Below are 20577 nucleotides of genomic sequence, written 5' to 3' on the forward strand. Positions count from 1 at the left end.
AAACATCGCAGCACTCATTTCAGGCATGTCTACATTCAACGTAAACATTCTGCCCACTCTGTTGCCTTTTGCAACCAACCTGCACTTGTCTTTAAAATCTTCAACATAATATCCATCAGGGTTAAACCGAACCTGCAAACCCTGCTCAATCATTTGGCCAACTGAAACCAGATTCTTTGTTATATTTGGTACATGAAGTACATCTGCAAGGTACTTCACTTTGCCATCCTGCATAGACAATGGCACATCTCCAACGTGGGCAATTGGATGAGCCGTGTCATCCCCTGTTTCCACAAAACCTGATCTTTCCGAGTTTTTCATCTCCTTGAACCACTCCCCATGACTCGTCATGTGGTTCGAAGCGCCTGAATCCACATACCATACATTATCTTTTTGTGCTGCATCAACATTTTCAGACATGGCATTCACAACATGCTGCATAACAAACAACCTTTCATTATCCTCATTATTTCTGCTTGAGGATGCATAGTTGTTTTGCTGCACTTTCCCATTTTGCATGTTAGCCTGCTTCTTATAACATTCTGACTGCACATGTCCAGGCTTACCACAATAATAGCATTCACGTGCATCATTATATTTCCTTTGCCAATTTCCACAGCCTCTTTGGCTCCCCCTGTCTCTGAATTTGCCTCTTCCACCTGCGTGTTATTGTTGTTGTTGATTCTGGGACTGTTGTTGTTGTTGCTGCTACTGGCCATAATTCTGATTACCTGTTCGGCCACCTCCTTGACCGCGTCCACGGCCTCCTCTACCTCGTCCTCTTCCTGAACTCGTGTAGAATGCCTATTGCTCTGAACTGTTTTTGCTTTGTGAAGACTGTTGGTCTTCACCCAAGTTCTTCTCTTTGATAATCAGCATAGACACCAAATCTGTAAAGTTGGGAATGTTTTCCCGAGTCCGAATAGACGTCTTAAACGCCTTGTATTGTGGCCCGAGACCACGTAGACAGACCTCCACCTTATCATCATCATCTCTACTGACACACCAATAGATGCAAGGGATTCCACAATGCCCTTTATCTTCAACGCATAGTCATTCACAGACATGCTCTTTTTCTCCACAGTATGAAGTTCATTCTTCAACTGTATCTTACGTGCCTTGGTATTTGTTTCATAGAGCTTTACCAAGGTGTCCCACGCCTCCTTGGGGGACTTGGCATCCTGAATGTGCCCAATCATGGTGTCCTGTATACTAATGGAAAGCCAATACATTACTTTCCTGGCTCCTTGGTTCCAGCCCTTAAACTCTTTCACATCTGCACAGCAGCAGTCGGATTTATATCCGGTATCTCCGGTGCCTCTTCATGCTCACCTTCTATGTAGTCCCATCAGGAAATTCGTCAACCTGAACCTCCAAGCATGGAAGTTATTCTTGTCAAGCTTCTCAGCCACAATCTGAGTTATCCCATCATTTGACATCTTGCCAAACACACAATTTTACCAGAAACTGCACTCTGGTTTTTCTGCACAAACTGCTGTATTTTCTGAACAGCGGTACTGTAGTACTCTCAAATGTCACCAACAGTGACTTCAATGTGCATACATACACCCAATGGCAACTGTAGACCTCTTTGCAGCACCCACAGTGTCTGCACAGTCAATCTGTCTTCCTGCAGTTCTTAAAACAGAGTTCTGCAGAGAATCAATGACTTACCCGCAATGCTCGAAATCGCCTGCTTTCTGAAAAACAGAGGTCTAGACGCGCCCGAAACGTGTTTTCGACCCAAAAATAGAAGTCCAAAGGACTATATAGTTGCCCTATAGCTTTACTCCCGCGAAGAAAGCTCCTCAATCAGAGACCGTTTGCCGCTGCCTCCCGTAGAGCTCCCGATAAGGGTGTAGTCACCAACACAAATAGGGAAGAGTAGTTGCAGCTCTTACCCTCGTACCGCTTCCTGTGGTTCTCTTGCTTGCAGCTCAGCCCTTAGCACGAACCTGGCTCTGATACCATGAAAAGATGCAGGGGGGAAGAGAGCTTGAGCTCTTGCAAGCACACACACACACTCACAAAACCCTAATAGAGAACACACAAGGTGAGAGGCTGAAAATCTTCTTCTTCTCTAAACACTCAACACACCATATACAAGATAAGAGTACACTCAATATGAAAGGTACTCAACCAATACATACACGGGTTCTCTATAGTGTGAACCCGACTAAATGAGCTGGCGCTATAACTATGCCAGTCTCTAGAATGGCTATCACACAGCCTGTCATCCCACTGGCCGCATATCACCCAAGATCTCACCAACCATGCCAGTGGTGTAAGTGTGGGGCCTATCCCCCAGGCGGGTCATCAGTGGCCACCACCTCACTAGATGAGCTCGATATCTCAACATATATGCTACGTCTTCTTAAGGATTTTAAAAGGACCACAATATCTCGGAGAAAGTTTATCACACTTTCCCCTTTTCATGGTTTCTGATTGTGTAGGAATCTTGAGGAATACAAAGTCACCTACTGCAAAGGTCACCTTTCTAAGTCCTTTATCCACATAAGTTTTAGCGCGATCCTGAGCACTACGAATGCTCTCACGTGTAGCTCTGAGCATATCATTCATATCTTCAAGGAAATCCTTAACAGATTGAATCTTCTCCTTTTCTAGGCCTACAGCCATCGGAGATCTCGGCTGGAATCCATACATTAACATGAATGGTGTAAATCCAGTCACATGAGTGTTTGGAGCTGTTATAGGCCTCGGGGGGGTCACTCGTATAAATATGTAAGTATCACGTGGGTTTAACAGAAGGACATTTTAAATATTTAAAACTTACAGAAATATATTTACAGAGGGGATTTATTTATTGTATTTTAAAAAAATTTTACAGATTTGAATAGAAAAGGATACATTATATTCACTAAAAAATTCACAGATAAGGGACTTTTTAAATAGGCCTTGAACGCATGTGATATAGAGGATTTACATATAGTGACCCCCCCGAGTTATAGGCAAACTCCAATAAGGGCAAGTACTCTTCCCAATCAGATTGCTTCTTACTAACATAAGAACGCAACATATCCTCTAGAATTTGGTTAACTCTTTCAGTTTGACCATCAGACTCTGGATGATCTGCCGTACTCATACTCAGAGTAGTATCCAACTTTTTGAAGAATTCCCTCCAAAAATGACTGTTAAACTTTCTATCTCTATCCAACACTATATCTGCGGGCAGGCCATATAGCTTGTAGAGATGTTCAATAAAGAGTTTTGCCAACTCTGGCGTTTTAACAGTTTTCTTCGTGGCGATAAACTTTGCCATTTTAGTTAACCTGTCCACTACCACCCACACCGAGTCATTCCCTCGACTCGTCTTGGGTAAACCGGTAATGAAATCCATGGAAATGCTTTCCCATTTCCCTTGAGGAATCTCCAGTGGATGGAGTAGTCCTCCAACCTTAAGACGTTCGTGTTTATTAACTTGGCACTTATTGCATTTCAGCACATAAGTCTGGACGTCCTTAAACAAACTAGGCCAATAAAACTGTCTTTTTACTAGTGCATAGGTCTTCTGAATCCCGGGATGGACTATCATGACTTTCTTTAAGAATCTGGGCTCGAAAGTCACCAATAGTTGGTACACATACTCTACCCTTGTAGAGTAAGTACCCGTCGTCAATGGAGTAATTAGCATATTTCTCCCCCCGACGAAGTTTATGGGCTGCCACATTGCTGGTGTCACCGAACAAGCGTGATGTTCATCACAATGACACACTGTCACCTCTCCGAAATTTGCAGAACTGAGAGGGAGTCTCTGCACTGTATGCAACTGCCTAGAGGATTTACCATCTCTTTTGGGCTCGTTTTTGCCGCTCGTGCTGGCTTTAAGCTTTGGACACTCAGCCTTCGTGTGCCCTACATCGTTGCAATAATAACGTTGATTTTCCTTTCGCGCTTTAATATGCTACTCTTTCTTTTGGACTTCGCTGTCTCTTTTCTTCCTGAATGGTCGCAGTTTTTTAGACCAATGATGACCACCTTGTCCTCCCTGGTCCATCCTATCCCTCTGCTTATCACTGTGGAACCCTTTTCTTTTAAGGCCTGACCTCCTCTTCTCATTACCCTCGACCCTGCTCAAACCACCATGCGCACTACGGCGCTTGATGTCATCAAATATCTGCGCATACTTAATTGCCTTTGCTAAGTCTTTAGGCTGTAAGGGCTCTACGTAATAAAGGTAATCATCTTTGAGGCCTCTTTTAAAGCCTCGCAATGTCTGGAATGCATCGATCTCCTTTAGCTTGAGTACTATCTCCCTATAGTGTAAGATGTACTGAGTCAGGGATTTGTTCTCCATCGAGCACTTGTCCCATAACTCCCAGCTTCTCTCCGCCTCATTAACATGCAAAAACTCTTTTCAAAACATCGTTTCAAACTCTGTCCAAGTGGTAGGACGAGTTGTCAAACTCATCGCACCACTTGTATGCTTTGTCGGTTAATGAGAGGGGGGCTGCACCCGGCTAGGCTACTGTCACAGCGCATGCAAGTCTGACCACTTTGCTAGAAACATGTTGACCGAGTCCTTGTTTCTCTCCTTCTCGCCACCAAAACTTGGTAGCTTCAAGTCTCTACAGACGGCCCCGCAGGCGCATCGGCCTGTACTCTTGCAACCACTGGCGAGGCTACGCTCACTCGTGCCACAGAAGCTCGTCTACCACGAGGAGTCAGAGTACTAGCCGAGGCGGCTATCAGTGCATCTAACCGTGTGGAGATGCTCTGTAGCATCGTGACTAAGTCAGCTTGGACTTTATTCATATTGTTCAGTTTTGCATTAAGATATTTCAAAAGTCCACTAGAGAGCTCCGTCTCTGTCAGGACGTCGGCAGGGTCCAATAGGTCATAATCGTCGTCATCATATTCCGAGAGGTCCTCCTCGGTCCCCTCGGCGACGTCAGTGTTTATGTCATCTGGCTCATCGGCCAGAAAGGGGTCATCTGCTACTACTGCGGTCGCTGTTGGCTTGCTGGGTCCTAAGGTAGGATCAACAGACAAGGAGGGTGCTGGTGGATCACACGTGATCGACGAGCGCACTCCGGACCGGACAACGGTCCGGAGTGCTGGTGGATCACACGTGATCGACGAGCGCACTCCGAACTGGGGGCGTATACGGCCTGACAATTTGGTCGAGGTCAAACCCGTGAGATCGAGGACAACGATCGGGCGTATACGGCCTGACAATTTGGTCGGGGTCAAACCCGTGAGATCGAGGACAAGAGACCTAAAAAGCCTAGAGAAGTAGAAGGCGGTGGGGACACAATACGCCTAGCAGACATATTTTAATTCTTGCACAAATAAAAATGCGAGAACTCGAAAATTACAAAAACACTAATAAAATGAGCAGTGGAGAGAGAATAGTCACCCCCCTTACGGTCACCTCTGCGACTGTCGTCAACTGCCAATTTGTGTTGCGCTGTGAGCCTCTACAAGCGTCCCTACTCTGGGATGCTCCAATCCGAGAGAGAGGTGCCTGCAACTCATTAAAAAAATTAACTAGCAGTTATCATGCGAACAACCGCTTGGAGCTGTAAAAGGCGACGGTCATCAAGTCTTGTGTGTCCCTCTGCGGGAACAGCTTCACCGAAACATATGTCCCAAATACGAATACTATCCCGCTATGGGAACCAGCGCCTGGTGCCGTGTATAACTTTTTCCCCCCCAGAAAATATATGCGGGGACAGCCCCTTGCTGTAAATTTTTTCCCCGACGAGAACCTGTGCCTGAACCACCCTAGTGTTGGATTTTATTTTTTTTCCATTCCTGTATCCGACCGGGCTGCCGCCGGCGCTGGCCGCCTAGGCTGACCACCGGTGCTAACCTGGCTGGCCACTTGTGGGCAGGCCGCCCATCCAAGGCTGGCCGCCCGTCCAGGGTAGGCCGCCTGCATAGCATGGCTAGCCGTCTTCCCCCTTACAAGATTCCCACACACAGTGTGATATTACACAATCGATCTCTTCTCCCACAGAGAATTAAACACAAAATTGACAAGCTCCAAAGTAAAAAAACACAAAAATTGCTTACCTGCAATGGAGAGCTTGGGTGTGTGCAAGGGAGAGAGAGAGAGAGAGAGAAAAAGGACAATAGAGAGAAAATAGAGAAAACCCTTCCTTCCATCTATGGCCAGCTTCTTCTGTAAACACAACTTCTTGCTGTAGAAGATGATGAAGACCTTTGGGATAACGTTATCGCCCCAATTTTGATTGAGAGCCAATCATTAAACGGCTGGGTCCGCTTTGCACGCCACTCGTGATCCCGACACCAAGCTCTGATACCAATGTTAGATCTCTGTAGCGCCGCTACTACGGGTGCTACTACAGGAGGGGATGGGCCTCTGGCTCACCACAGAGGAAGAATGAGGATTTCCCCTCATCCCCCAGGCTATATAGTGTGTGGCCTACCATCCACACTAGCCTGGCCACCCATGACTCCGCATGGGCGTCCTCTCTGAACCCTGGATGGCCACGTCCTCGACACTCTGACCGAGGCGTTGATGCTAAAGCCCCGTCTAGCCATCCGCGGTTTGCCGTCGGTCACAGGCGTTACAGCCAACGTGACAGTGGTTTTATTGGGGGAAACATTTTAGTTAAGGGGTTTTATAAATGCCCCTTGAACGCACATGATACATATGATTTTTTAGATGTGCACCCCCCGAGGCTTGAAGCTACATATTAACTTTCTTCAAAGTTTTCCAAATTGAGGCAATTATTGGGGATCATAGTAGTAAATAAGGAGTTAAAGTACACATTTATCTACTAGTGTTGAGATATCAATCTCAACTAGTATGGATATAAATGACACATCGGGATGATAGCTCTGCACTTATATTACCATTGGCATGGTTAGTGAGATTATGGTTGATATGCTAGTGTCAATGGTTTTATAGGTTGTATGTAGCCATTTTAGTTTTGTAGAGTCGCATTCACGGTCTCTCTAGAACTCTACCATTCTAATAGAAGTGGAACAAACAACAACTATCGTAGGGGACATACCTTGCTTCGAGCTGGGATTCATAGCTTCCAAGCTCCACTAGTGGTTGTTGCTAACTCTAAGATCTAATTCCTTCCTCCTTTTTGTCACCACCAACAAAGAGATCATACTCCACTTCCATTCAAACACTCATGTCTCTTACTCTCACTCTCATGCACCAAGAATCACACACTCTATGCTCAATTTTCTCTCTCTCTCTCTCTCTCTCTCTCTCTCTCTCTCTCTCTCTCTCTCTCTCTCTCTCTCTCTCTCTCTCTCTCTCTCTCTCTCTCTTCGCCATGGGATTAAGGGTGGAGGAGGATTCTCGTAGATCGAGGCTATTGGGGCGGTAGGATGTGGGGTTGCCATAGTGCACAGTCTCTGACCCTTGGCCTCTAAAGCTGCCGGAATAGTGGGAGAGGCCCAAAAATTTGACTTAGTCATTTTGAAGAGAATCTTCTGCAAGGGGGTAGAATGGTGTAATGGTTAGGTTCTTGCCTCCTCATGTGCAGGTGGTAGGTTTGATCATCATGTACTACACCTCTTTTTTGGACTTCATTTGTTTTTTTTTTGTATTAAAAAAACAACCAAGGCAAGTTCCCATGCCCATGCCCAACGTAACGCCACACCCAACCGAGTTTACCATGGATTTCACATGCCCACCCATGCCCATGCTCAATCAAGTTTACTATTCTCAAATAAGATTTAAAAAGCATTTTTTGGCAAGCCCATGATAGGCCGGCGCCCGAGTTTACTATATTTGCCCAAGTTCCACGCCACCCCAATTATCGTGTCCCTTGTCCCCCACCCTAGATCCCATGCTTTGACAACCATGATTGGGCTATGTATACTTGCCTCCACATCAAAGGTACGCGATAACTGTTGTTTGAGTGTATCTAGGTATACTTGTGGTAAGTGTAATTTGAGTGTATCTATGCATTTGACCTTGGAGGCATGACCTCCCTCATTTGGAGAAGCCTTCACCTAGGTCCACCCCATACTATCTCACATAATTTTGTAGCCTTTGCTACTCCTTTAGTAATCAAATCAAGCTTAAAAAAGAAGCTTTCCACCCCCATCTTGCTCACAAGGAAACAAATGAGTGAAGATAAAGGGGAGGGGATGGGTAAAGTGAAACAACCATGCCTTTACAAAATGGTCTTTAGGAACATGGTTGAGTTATGTATTCTCGTGTACACATCAAATCGGCCACTTAGTAACAATAAGTATTTTTTGAATATATACTAGTTGGGGACCCGTGCTTCGCACATCTTTTGAGGCTTCCAAAATCAAATTCTACCCAAACCTCCTCCTCTCTTTCCCTAACCTCCAAATTCTTGCCATGTGGAAGCCTCGTGGAAGCTTTGTGAAACTCTTCCTTAAGATAATATAGAGATATAGAGATAGAGATGTGTTGTGGAAGATTTGTGAAACTCTTAGATAGAGATGTGTCATGGAAGATTTGTGAAACTCTTCCTTAAGATAATACTAGTATTGCACCCGCGCATTGTTGCGGCCGACCAAGGTTCCAAAAAAGAACTATTCCCTCTCTACAACTATCTCTCTCTCTCTCTCTCTCTCTCTCTTTCACACACACACACACACACACATGCACATGCACACGACCCTCTCCCTCTCTCTCTCTCTCTTTCACACACACACACACATGCACATGCACATGCACGCGACCCTCTCCCTCTCTCTGTCATGTACACACACTCTCAAATGTTGAAACTCTCTCTCTCACACATGCACACACATATACACACCCGCTCTCTCTCTCTCTCTCTCACACACACACACACACATGCACATGCACATGCACACACTCCCTCTCTCTTCTTATACTCTCCCACACATAGAAGTGCTCTCTCTCTCTCTCTCTCTCTCTCTCTCTCTCTCTCTCTCTCTCTCTCATGCACACATACACATATGTAAATATATAGTATATACAATATTATGTTTTAGATACATATACCTATACACATAGACACATATACTTATACATATATACATGTATTTAAAAATATAAATACAAACATCAACATAATTTAATTAATTTTGGTTAAATTTTAGTGTGCGGAGATGGGTGATAAGTTGTGGCTACTTTTAAATATGTAGATAGATATATCATACACACATCGAAACACACACACACACACACACACATGTATATACATATACATACATACATACATGTGTGTATGTATGTATAAATGTATACACACATATAAATATATGTTTTCTATTTAATTTATATTTATGTTAATATTCTATTAAAAGCTACTTTTTATTCTCTCGCTCTCTTTCTCTCTCTTTTCACCCTCTCCCTCGTTACATGTCTCTCTCTCTCTCTCTCTCTCTCTCTCCAAGTCTACCCCATCTCACTCTCTCTCTCAAGCACATTCTACATATAGATGCAGATGTACGCACATGCATGCATATACTCTCTCTCTTTCTCTCTCTCTCTCTCTCTCTCACTCTCTCGCTCTCTCTCTCTCTCTCTCTCTCACACACACACACACACATGTACACATCGCATATACACTAATGCAAACGCACACTATCTCCTCTCACACAATCTATCTCCTACGCATAAATCCTCTCTCTCTCTCTCTCTCTCTCTCTCTCACACACACACACACACACACATGTACACACCACACATACACTAATGTAAACACACTCTCTCTCCTCCCACACAAACTATCTCCTACTTAGAAATTCTCTACCTCTCTCTCTCTCTCATGCACACACACTCCCTCTCTCTTCATGCACACTCTCTCTCACATAGAAACTCTCTCTCTCTCTCTCTCTCTCTCTCTCTCTCTCTCTCTCACACACACACACACACACGTGCACGCTTAAATAGATTTACACACATATATATAATTTTAATTAATTAAATTTTAATGGTAGGGATGAGTGGTGAGGTGTGCTCACTCTCAAATAAATGCATCTTACATGTAATCTCTCTCTCTCTCTCTCTCTCTCTCTCTCTCTCTCTCTCTCTCTCTCTCTCTCTCAAATAAATGCATCTTACATGTAATCTCTCTCTCTCTCTCTCTCTCTCTCTCTCTCTCTCTCTCTCTCACACACACACACACACACACACACATGTACACCCTCTTTCTCTCACATACATATGCACACACTCTCCAATGTCGAAACTCTCTCTCTCTCTCTCTCTCTCTCTCTCTCTCTTTCACCCATAGTATCGAGTGTCTGCATATGTGTGTGTGTGTGTGTGTGTGTGTGTGTGTGTGTGTGTGTGTGTGAGCATGTGAATATACTCGTGTGTGCACATGTTTCTTCAACATGACTTTGAGTCAAAGAAAAGAGTGGACAAAATACACTAATTATCAGTACATGTTTAGTTGTTGCAAAATTTTTAATTTTGTTTTTATGGTCTTTCAAAAAGAGGTTAAAACTAGCTCTAGTTGTAACATTAAAAGTAGGTCATGTAAGGTACTTAAAGATTATGTTATGGAGAGAAAATTTTGGAAAAATATTATAATGATGCCTTGCATAAGAAGTCAACACTAAATGTAAGAGGCAAGAAATCAATTAATTATTTAGGCCTTTATGTCTTTTCCACCAGCCAAACCATTTTAGCTTGACGTGATGCTGTTTAGAGTATGTAAAATTTACCTATTAAATTCCAAATTATCACTCTATGATTTATTTCTACCGTAAGTAATGTCTATACATGATACACTAATTATCAGTACTTGTTTACCTCTCATAGTTGCTGCAAAATTTTAAATTGTGCTTTTTTTTGTCTTCCAAAAGAGGCTAAAACTAGCTCTAGTGGTAAGTAAAGTAGGTCATGTTATAAGGTACTTAATGAATATGTTATGGAGGGAAAATTTTGGAAAAATATAATAATGATGCCTTGCATAAGAAGTCAACACTAAGTGTAAGAGGCAAGAAATGAACTAATTATTTAGGCGGCCTTTATGTCTTTTCCACCGACTGTAACCATTTTCAGCTTGACTTGATGTTGTTTAGAGTATGTAAAATTCATTATTGAATTCCAAATGATCACCCTATGATTTATTTATACCCTATGATTTATTTATACCCTATGTAATACGCCCTATACATGATACTTAAGAATGCTAACAAGTTTTAAAAAAAGGGCTCCCTTTTCCTCATTTATTCTCTCTCTCTCTCTCTCTCTCTCTCTCTCTCTCTCTCTCTCTCTCTCTCTCTTATTTGTATATGTGTTCAAAGATCTTACCTATCACTAACACTATATGCTTGATTGCTATGTCATTTCACTTTCTACACTCACCTCTCATCTAACTACCATCTTATACAAATCTGCCAAAGCATCTTGCTTCTTGCGCATGCTACACCCCCCATGTGGATCCATGATTTTAAGTAGTTTATAAAATGATAAGTGTCGAGCTACTCGCCTCTATCTCTTGCAAGAGAAACTGATCAGGAAAATTACAAAGAGTAACAAAACTTTTGACCCCTTACTAATTGAAAAATGCTCGAAAAATGGCTCGTTATTATTTTAACCTAGGAAAATCACATGTATAGACATCTAGTCTGTGCATTGAAAGAAGAGAAAGAGGCCATTCTACTGATTACAGTAATATAGAGTAGGTTGAGAGGGCATGTGCATCTAATGATTACATTAGATAAAGTGTAAAGGCCATTTGCTACATGCAAGTAGCATTATGCACGATATAGATCTATTGTATATTTTGAAATTACCTTCCCTAATGTTTTGATGTGTGCATTGAGGTGTGAACATGTTAAGCTACCCTTTCAAGATTTTCCCTTTTGACCTTTGAATATAATTATATATTTAAGATATTGACGTTATTTTGAATATGTTAAAAGTAATGTTGGTGCTTTGGTGATAAAACAACATATGGTTTTTGTGGGAATGGTGGTGTCAAAGTGTGGCTTTATGTGCATATCCATATGCTGGACATGGACCACTTTCACATAAACACCATCATCATTAAAATGTTACCTTCAAGAACTTTTGTAAGTCCCCTTTGTTGTGTCATTCTTCACTAACTGCCTTACCCTTTGTGCAGTAGTCTTCCTCCCTATTCTTCACTAACTTCCCTAGCCTTTCCTGATTACAGTAATAGAGAGTACGTTGAGAGGGCATGTGCATCTAATGATTACATTAGATAAAGTTTAAAGGCCATTTGCTACATGCAAGTAGCATTATACACGATATAGATCTATTGTATATTTTGAAATTACATTCCCTAACGTTTCGATGTGTGTGCATTGAAGTGTGAACATGCTAGGCTACCCTTTCAAGATTTTCCCTTTAGACCTTTGAATATAATTATATATTTAAGATATTGACGTTGTTTTGAATATGTTAAGACCAATGTTGGTGCTTTGGTGATAAAACAACATATGGGTAGTGTGGGAATGGTGGCATTAAAGTGTGTCTTTATGTGCATATACATATGCTAGACATGGATGACTTTCACATAAACATCATCATTACAAATGTTACCTCCAAGAACTTTTGTAAGGCCAAGTAAGGCCCCATTTTTGTGTCATTCTTCACTAACTATCCTAGCCTTTGTGCAGAAGCCTTCCTGTCTTATTCTTCACTAACTTCCCTAGCCTTCTTGCACTAGCCTTTATACACATGATCAATGGCTTAGTAGGCTTGGATATGGATAAAACTCTAGAAAATGGCATCAAGATGGTGGTCCCTTAGACAGAAATAGTAAAACTCTAGTATTTTTTTATCTTTAACACAACCGATCTCATCTTAGATCACACCATCACCTATTACACATTCATAAACATATGCATCAAGAAAACATCTCAAGGGGTTCACCTAAAAATATGTAAGTATACCACCTAAGTTCTAATGAAAGGGTTTTTTAATTTAAAATTTTAAGGTAAATTTATAAAATTACATTTACAAGAGGGGTTTTTTAATCAATTTTTGAAAAAAAACCGTAAGTCCAAAAAGAAAAAGGGGTCATTTTATTCATGAAAAATTTACAGATAATGGGGTTTCTTTAGCACCCCTTGAATGTACGTGATACATAGGGTTTCTTGGTAGTGCACCCCTTGAGGAAAACATGTCCCGAAAAAAGGTGCCAAAATTCTAACCACTCTAAGATAAAGATTGCATCCTTATCCTGCCTCACACAAAGAGAGAAACGAAAATGAATTTACTATTGTTGCTCTACCCTTACCTCGACCTTAGCTTCTCAACAACATGTACTTCCAAATTTTTAGCCTCATTGCCTTGAATCCCTCATCTTTTTTGGGAGTGACATTACATTCGCCACACATAGCTAGGTTCTCCCTAGCAGCACGTGACCAGATTGTTATCCATGGCCAAGTCATGTGCTCTTGTACCTAGTCTATTCTTCTATTTTTCTTCCATCATGCCATAGCAATTAAGCTTCTTGCAAGTTAAGCGACCTCAAGCCTCAACTCATGCTCTAGATGATTTTGGCATAAGAAGCAGAACTATTAAAGTAAATAAGCAACTATTTTATGGTGGGAAGGAAAAGGAGAGAGAGAGAGAGAGAGAGAGAGAGAGAGAGAGAGAGAGAGAGACAGACAGAGATTTGTATGTGACTCTACCACAAACATGATGGTGGTAGTATTGAAGGTTATAAAGGAGAGATTGATAAATATATGGAATTGAAGCATGCTTGAAGCTACATATTATCTTTCTTCAAAGTTTTTCAAATTGAGGCAATTATTGGGGATCATAGTAGTAAATAAGGAGTCAAAGTATAATTTTATCTACAAGTGTTCAGATATCAAGCTCAACGAGTGTGGATATAAATGACACACAAGGATGACACCTCTGCACTTATATTACCATTGGCATGGTTGGTGAGATTATGGTTGATATGCTAGTGTCGGTGCCTTTACAGGTTGTATGTAGCCATTTTAGTTTTGTAGAGTCTCATTCACAATCTCTCCAAAACACTACCATTCTAATAGAAGTGGAACAAACAACAACTATCATAGGAGACTTACCTGGCTTTCAGCTCAGGATTCATAGCTTCCAAGCTCCACTAGTGGTTATTTCTAACTCTAAGCTCTAATGCCTTCCTCCTTATTGTCACCACCAAAAGAGATCATACTCCACTTTAATTCAAAGACTCACGTCTCTCACTCTCTCTCGTGCACCAAGAACCACACACTCTATGCTCAATTCTCTCTCTCTCTCTCTCTCTCTCTCTCTCTCTCTCTCTCTCTCTCTCTCTCTCTCTCTCTCTTCGTATAATAGAAGATATATTACCAAAATTACTTTACAAATGGCCACATGGTTTTCATGCGATGTGCTAGCTTTTCCTCACTAATTACTATGAACCACACGTGTAGCTCGGAGTACCCTCATCCAATATATAGCCGTGTCATTCTCCACCAAATGAGCTGACTGCAAGGAAGATACTTGCGACAATAGTAGCCCTTTTATACGACGTATGTGAGCTGTAATACCAACTTTTGCATCAAATATGAAGGCATTCCTAGTTAACCAGATATTGCACAAACCTGTCCACCTGAAAAAATGAAAGAAAACTAAATGTTTTACCCATTCAAAATCTTGCCAAAAATCTAGTCTTTAACCTTTACCGGCCTATCTTTCAACGGATTCCATACATGAAAAAGGAAATCCCACACCTTCTTTGCCACCAAATATGAAATGAAAATATGCGGGCATGTTTCCCATCATGTAGTACAAAACACAGAGTCCACCACTTTCGCAATTGGTCCCCCAATGGTAGGCATCCAACTATCATGCACCATAGGAACACCTTTCCTTGATATGGAATCTTAGACCACCAGCCCTCCTGTAAGTTTACTTCCTTCCACTGATCCCCACTCTTCCTGATGTTCCATACCTTAGCCTTTTCAATGATCCAGCACTTATCTTCCACCATCATATGGTACACTTGATTTTTCATACGTTTGGACAATGTCCTGAGGCTTTCTAAATGCCCAATCTAGCTAAGGTTGTTGATCCTCCAACTGAGGAATATCACCAAATGGTATAAGTATTTCCTTCACCTTCTCCCATAATTGTACATATCCACATGGAACCCGAAAATATTGACGGATTTTCTGAAAAGACAATAAGAGGCCTCTATGTGGCATCATATGTAGTATTTGTTAAGCCCAAAATGGGGTTAACAGTGGTATAAAGTATCATCTAACCACCCCAAAGTGGGCTTGTAGATAAATTCATCTTCTTTATTGCATAACACATCTCATTCATCTTCTTTGTTACAAGGTAGAGATAAATTCATCTTCTGTTTGGCATGACATCCCATCCTTGCCTCTTTTGTAAGTCTTTACAACTATCAAAATTGATAGCCAGGTGCCTTCTTGATAAGGCATCTAGCTTGATCTTTGATGATCAACTTATACTATGGTAGGCCATTTGCCAAGTGATATGCAATTTCCTCATCCCATTCTAGAACTAAGCATGCTTGAAATAATGGGGTAGCTTATTGTCTACACCTGTTCTTGAATTAGCAGTTATTTGTTTGTTATCCATAATAAAAGATTGGCATAAATGTGTTGAGAGTCCATTTGCATAGTCACAATAAATGAAGTCATAATCTAAAGCCATCAGGCAATCTTGTTGCCTTTAGTGCTACCTACAATGCATAGCTTATTAACCATGTAGAGAAGCACTTGATGGTTCAAAAAATACATATTTATTTGCTAGTAGAAAATGGTGCTACCTCTTCATCATGGCCAACCAAGCCTTTTCTCTCATTCTACTTCGCCTCATTCGATTCGGAACTAGAAAAGCTAATAGGGAAAACCATGTTATACTCTCTAAGTTATGCTAGTAACAAATGCAAAAGTTGTGCTAGTAAGCATCCATGTTGTTATGCTCTCTAGGTTGTGCTAGTAAACATCCAATAGCAAATGCAAAGGCATCTATGTGCACATGGAAGATGATATCCCAACTCAATATTGGTCATCAATAGCAAATGCTAAGGCATCTATGTGCACATGGAAGATGATATGCCAACTCAATGTTAGTGCATCAATTGATAGCAAACGCAAAGGCATCTATGTGCACATGGAAGATGATATTGGTGCACTTGCCTAAAGCTTTCTTGAGCACTTAGTAAGCTCTCTGACATTGTTTGGTCCACTCAAAGACATTGAGTAGATGATAAAAGGGTCTTGCATAGAGGGTGCTGAACCTTAGTAATAATAGTTGTCGACGTGTCCCATAAGCATCACTAGACACATTTTAAGTTTATTGGGGAAGGTAGCAGCTCAAGCATAAGCCCAACCTTACTATTGACAGTTGAAATGCTATTTTGGTTGAGACAATGTGTCCTAATATGACTCTATCTCTCATTTAGAATTAATACTTCATAGTGTGTTAAGGGAGATTTTGTATAGCCCACACCTCTCAAGCACCTTCTTGAGACAACAGAGATGTGCTTTCTACATTAAAGTTTCACATTGAATTGACACAAAGGTAATCCATGAAGCCCTCAAGAGGTTTTCAAAGATAATCCTTGTATGATGTTGCACATGATTGTTTAAAATGTTTCACAGTGTTGGTTAGACCAAATTGCGACTAGTGCAAGATGTGTACTCAAGATGCCAATCATAAACAATTTGAAAGTAAAATGGAACACACTATTCAAGTGGAAGAGCTAAAAATATATAAACAATATATAATTGGATAAAAAAGTACTTATACATATATATAACCACATTCTTATGTGGCTATAACCACATTTTTATGTGGCTAGAGAGCTAGCACACTTTCTCTCCACAAAATTCAGAAGACTGAGGGAATGTGCCCTTCCTTGGGAAAATGCATGTAATCTTGAAAATACCAAAAAAAATTTGGTTCTAGTAGTTCAACAATATGGAACATATCAAAGACCAAAGCATCTTAATTTCAAGCATTAGCAACATAGAATCAAAGTTCCAAGCATGCCAATTTTGATTTAGATATATGAGCATGATCACAAGAGACGGAAAAAGAACAAACTCATGTGAAGTAGAATATCATCATCATCGTGCACATGTTATTTACTCATAGATCACAAGATAAAAGAGAGAACGAGGAGGTCTTGATCAAGCACTTGGAGTGCCCAAATCCCATCTACTTGGCACCTTGGTCAAGTATTAAAGCAATTTTGGAATCAGCATCATGAAAAATATTCATCGGTGCCTTTAAGCTTGCTTAATCAAAGATTTTACACATGCTTATTGTAGCCCATAATTTGCACCAATTACCACTTGACGTTACTATTAGTTATTCATGCACCAATGCACTATGCACCAGGTTATCCTAAGGGCTCAATGCAACTCAATGCAAGATTCTTTGACTAGCTTGAATGCCAATTTTGATCCAATTATTAAGGGCACTTCCAAATATCAAAACACATATGTCTCATTTGGATGTTTTGACGACTACATTCAAACACAAAAAAGGATCTTATTCCCACAATAAAAAAATATGCTCATATTAAATCACCAAATAGAGCTTTCGACTATTTTTCACCCCATATTTTAAATATAAACCAAGATTTTAATCTATTGGGGCTCTAGGTTGGGTAAGAGGTGTATCATTATAACCTCTAACATGGATATAACTAGTATCACAATTCACTCCAAATTTAATTTATTGGCAAATTTGTTTGAAAAGTGTACTTTACTGCGTAAATCATAACTTCATCTACGATGCTCAAAAAATCAAGTCCAATTTATCAAAATTTGAAATGTTTTCAATTCTATCAAAATTTATGTGATGTTTTCTTCCATCAAGATATCAAGAACTTTTCATGATCTCCAATACGATAATAATCGATGTGTTGTCTCTAAATTCCTATATATTTATTTTATGACCCTTTCACAAACTATAAAATCAAACACTTGCTCCATTCTAGATAAATTCTTTTGGCTTATTTGTTGATCATGAAAAAAATGGCCTCACCAAAATGTAAATGCTTTTTCAATGATCTCTACAACCTATAATTTGCATCTCGCAAAGAAATTGCATGTTGCATTAAAATTTCCTTCGCCTATTTTGATAGGGACATTTGCCAATACATAAGCTTGTCTTGTGTGTGTGTGTGTGTGTGTGTGTGTGTGTGTGTGTGTGTGTGTGTGTGTGTGTGTATATAGAGAGAGAGAGAGAGAGAGTCCTGTTGTTTAAGATTAGTACATAAGAGACCTCGAATTGTGGCAATTTAACCCAAAAGATCTCCTTAAATATGCGTTTACACAAAGCAACAATAGCTAGAATTAAGTTAGCCATTAAAAACTTCCTCTTATAAGCCATTAACATCATTGGTAAAAAATATAAAAAAGTTCAAATACACAAGTTAATCTATACGTGGCCATTTAACCTAATTCTAGGGTTAAATTCCTCTTACCCAACTGCCATTTGTAATAAATGTTTATGAAAAGAATTCTCTGAAATTTTGATAATTTCCGTTTTGTAGGACTTTGAAAAAGCTTGACAAACGTGACAATAAATTAAGGGAAATAAACTTGATAACAAGAGGTATCATGCAGACCTAAGCCATGGAAGGTCAAGGAGTCTTTGACCGCTACCTGCTTACCGATTTCTAACAATTATTGCAAACGCGGTGCAGCTTTATTGTTCTGAAAGCTTTATTGCAGTCGCCAAAGTAGTGCGAACTGCCGTCATGAGAGCTTCAAGCCTGTATTTCAACAAGCAGCAAGCAATTTGATTCTCTCGCGGAGAGCAGGGGCAAGAAATAATGGAGAAAACGCTAATGAACCGGGCCAGCACTCACAGGATTGACTAGCTTGTGGAGGAGGAGTGGCCGTGTTCCTTGGCCGCAGGCGGCTGCTGTGGTGGAGCATCCGGCGGCTTGCGTCCAGCTGATGGGGAGGGAGGGGTCTGATGAGTGGCGACGCCGGGCCAAGTCTTGCACATGCAATGCTGGCCTTGGCCTATTTTTGCATACACGCTAGCCACGTGAAGGCCGCATCCTGCCCACGTCGATTTGCTGCACGTACTGCACTTCACCTCGTAGCACATCTTCGCCTCGACCTGCAACAACAGCACCCGCAGTTACTACACCTGCAGAGACCACACTACCAACCTCTTAACGACGGTGGCTCACACACAATACCTTAGACTACCACCACAATTAGCCAATCGCTTGATTCAAGCGCCTTAATCACCGCCTTAAATTACCCACGATCGTGATTGCGAGTTGAGACTGCCTTAAAGCGCCTTAATCACCGCCTTAAAATACCCAGGATCGTGATAAGCTTGAGATTAAACAATGGGCTTCGGTGAGTTGGAAGGGCGTGATTCCCATCACCTGCTGTTGAAGCCTCCAATGTGTGGTCGCGACAAGGCCCTTGTCTATTCTAACGGGTGGGGTTCTGTCGTTTTGTGACTTGGTTGTGTCTTCTCTCTTCTTGGATTTAAACACCTAATGGTGAGAGCAGAGGCCCTTAAAAATCTTTGATCATCTTTCTTTGATTTATTTCAACAAGTAAAAATACACTATATTGCCCTTTTTTAGCACTAGTATTACCTACGTCTTAAAAACATTTTCCCCTTTTTTGGTCACAAGAGGTTCATTTCTTTTAATCACACACCTAATGGTGCGAGGAGAGGCCTTCAAAAATCTTTGATCATCTTTCTTTGATTTATTTCAACAAGTAAAAATACACTATATTGCCCTTTTTAGGACTAGTATTACCTGGGTCTCTTAAAAACATTTCCCCCTTTTTTTGTCACACAAGAGGTTCATTTCCCCTGCGAGGAGAGGCCTTCAAAAATCTTTGATCATCTTTCTTTGATTTATTTCAGCAAGTAAAAATACACTATATTGCCCTTTTTTAGCACTAGTATTACCTAGGTCTCTTAAAAACATTTCCCCCTTTTTTTTGGTCACAAGAGGTTCATTTCTTTTAATCACACACCTAATGGTGCAAGGAGAGGCCTTCAAAAATCTTTGATCATCTTTCTTTGATTTATTTCAACAAGTAAAAATACACTATATTGCCCTTTTTTAGCACTAGTACTACCTAGGTCTTAAAAACATTTCCCCCTTTTATTTGGTCACAAGAGGTTCATTTCTTTTAATCACACACCTAATGGTGCGAGGAGAGGCCTTCAAAAATCTTTGATCATCTTTCTTTGATTTATTTCAACAAGTAAAAATACACTATATTGCTATTTTTTTAGCACTAGAATTACCTAGATCTTAACATTATGAATTTTTTGGACCTATAAAGGGCCTCCTAAGGATTCCTAATTTTTTAGGGATTAGAGCTTAAAAAGCTGGGCTTAAGGGAGACAAATGCTATGATGGCCCCTATTTTTTGCCTTGCGACATCAGCCATACCCCCTAGTTTCACTTTTTAAAGGGAATATTCTCATACTCTCTCTCTTACTTTTTGACTTTTCTCATACTTTCTCTCTTACTTTTTGAATTTTTTATCTTCACTCTCTATAAATTGAATCTTTCTTGTCAGTTTTGAAATCTCCTTTCTCATTTACTCCCACCATATCTCCCTTCCACATCAGCAAAACATTCTCGTATCTAGGTGGGTCCCAAAAAGTGAAATTTTTTTATTTTTTATTTTTTACAT

The 20577-nt window shown here is 40.7% G+C and overlaps 1 long non-coding RNA gene across 1 annotated transcript; it reads right to left on the reverse strand.

The window, feature by feature from the left end:
- Window positions 1-18454: 18454 nt before the first annotated feature.
- LOC147632148 (uncharacterized) lies at window positions 18455-19310 on the reverse strand. Its single transcript, XR_015267279.1, has 3 exons — window positions 19101-19310; window positions 18759-19018; window positions 18455-18662 (listed from the first exon to the last, which is right to left on the reverse strand). It is a non-coding gene; the product is annotated as an uncharacterized LOC147632148 (long non-coding RNA).
- Between the last annotated feature and the right edge of the window lie 1267 nt (window positions 19311-20577).

This window comes from Cibotium barometz, chromosome 14 (assembly GCF_041138505.1).
Source record: "Cibotium barometz isolate CiBa-2024 chromosome 14, ASM4113850v1, whole genome shotgun sequence".
Lineage (NCBI taxonomy): Eukaryota > Viridiplantae > Streptophyta > Polypodiopsida > Cyatheales > Cibotiaceae > Cibotium > Cibotium barometz.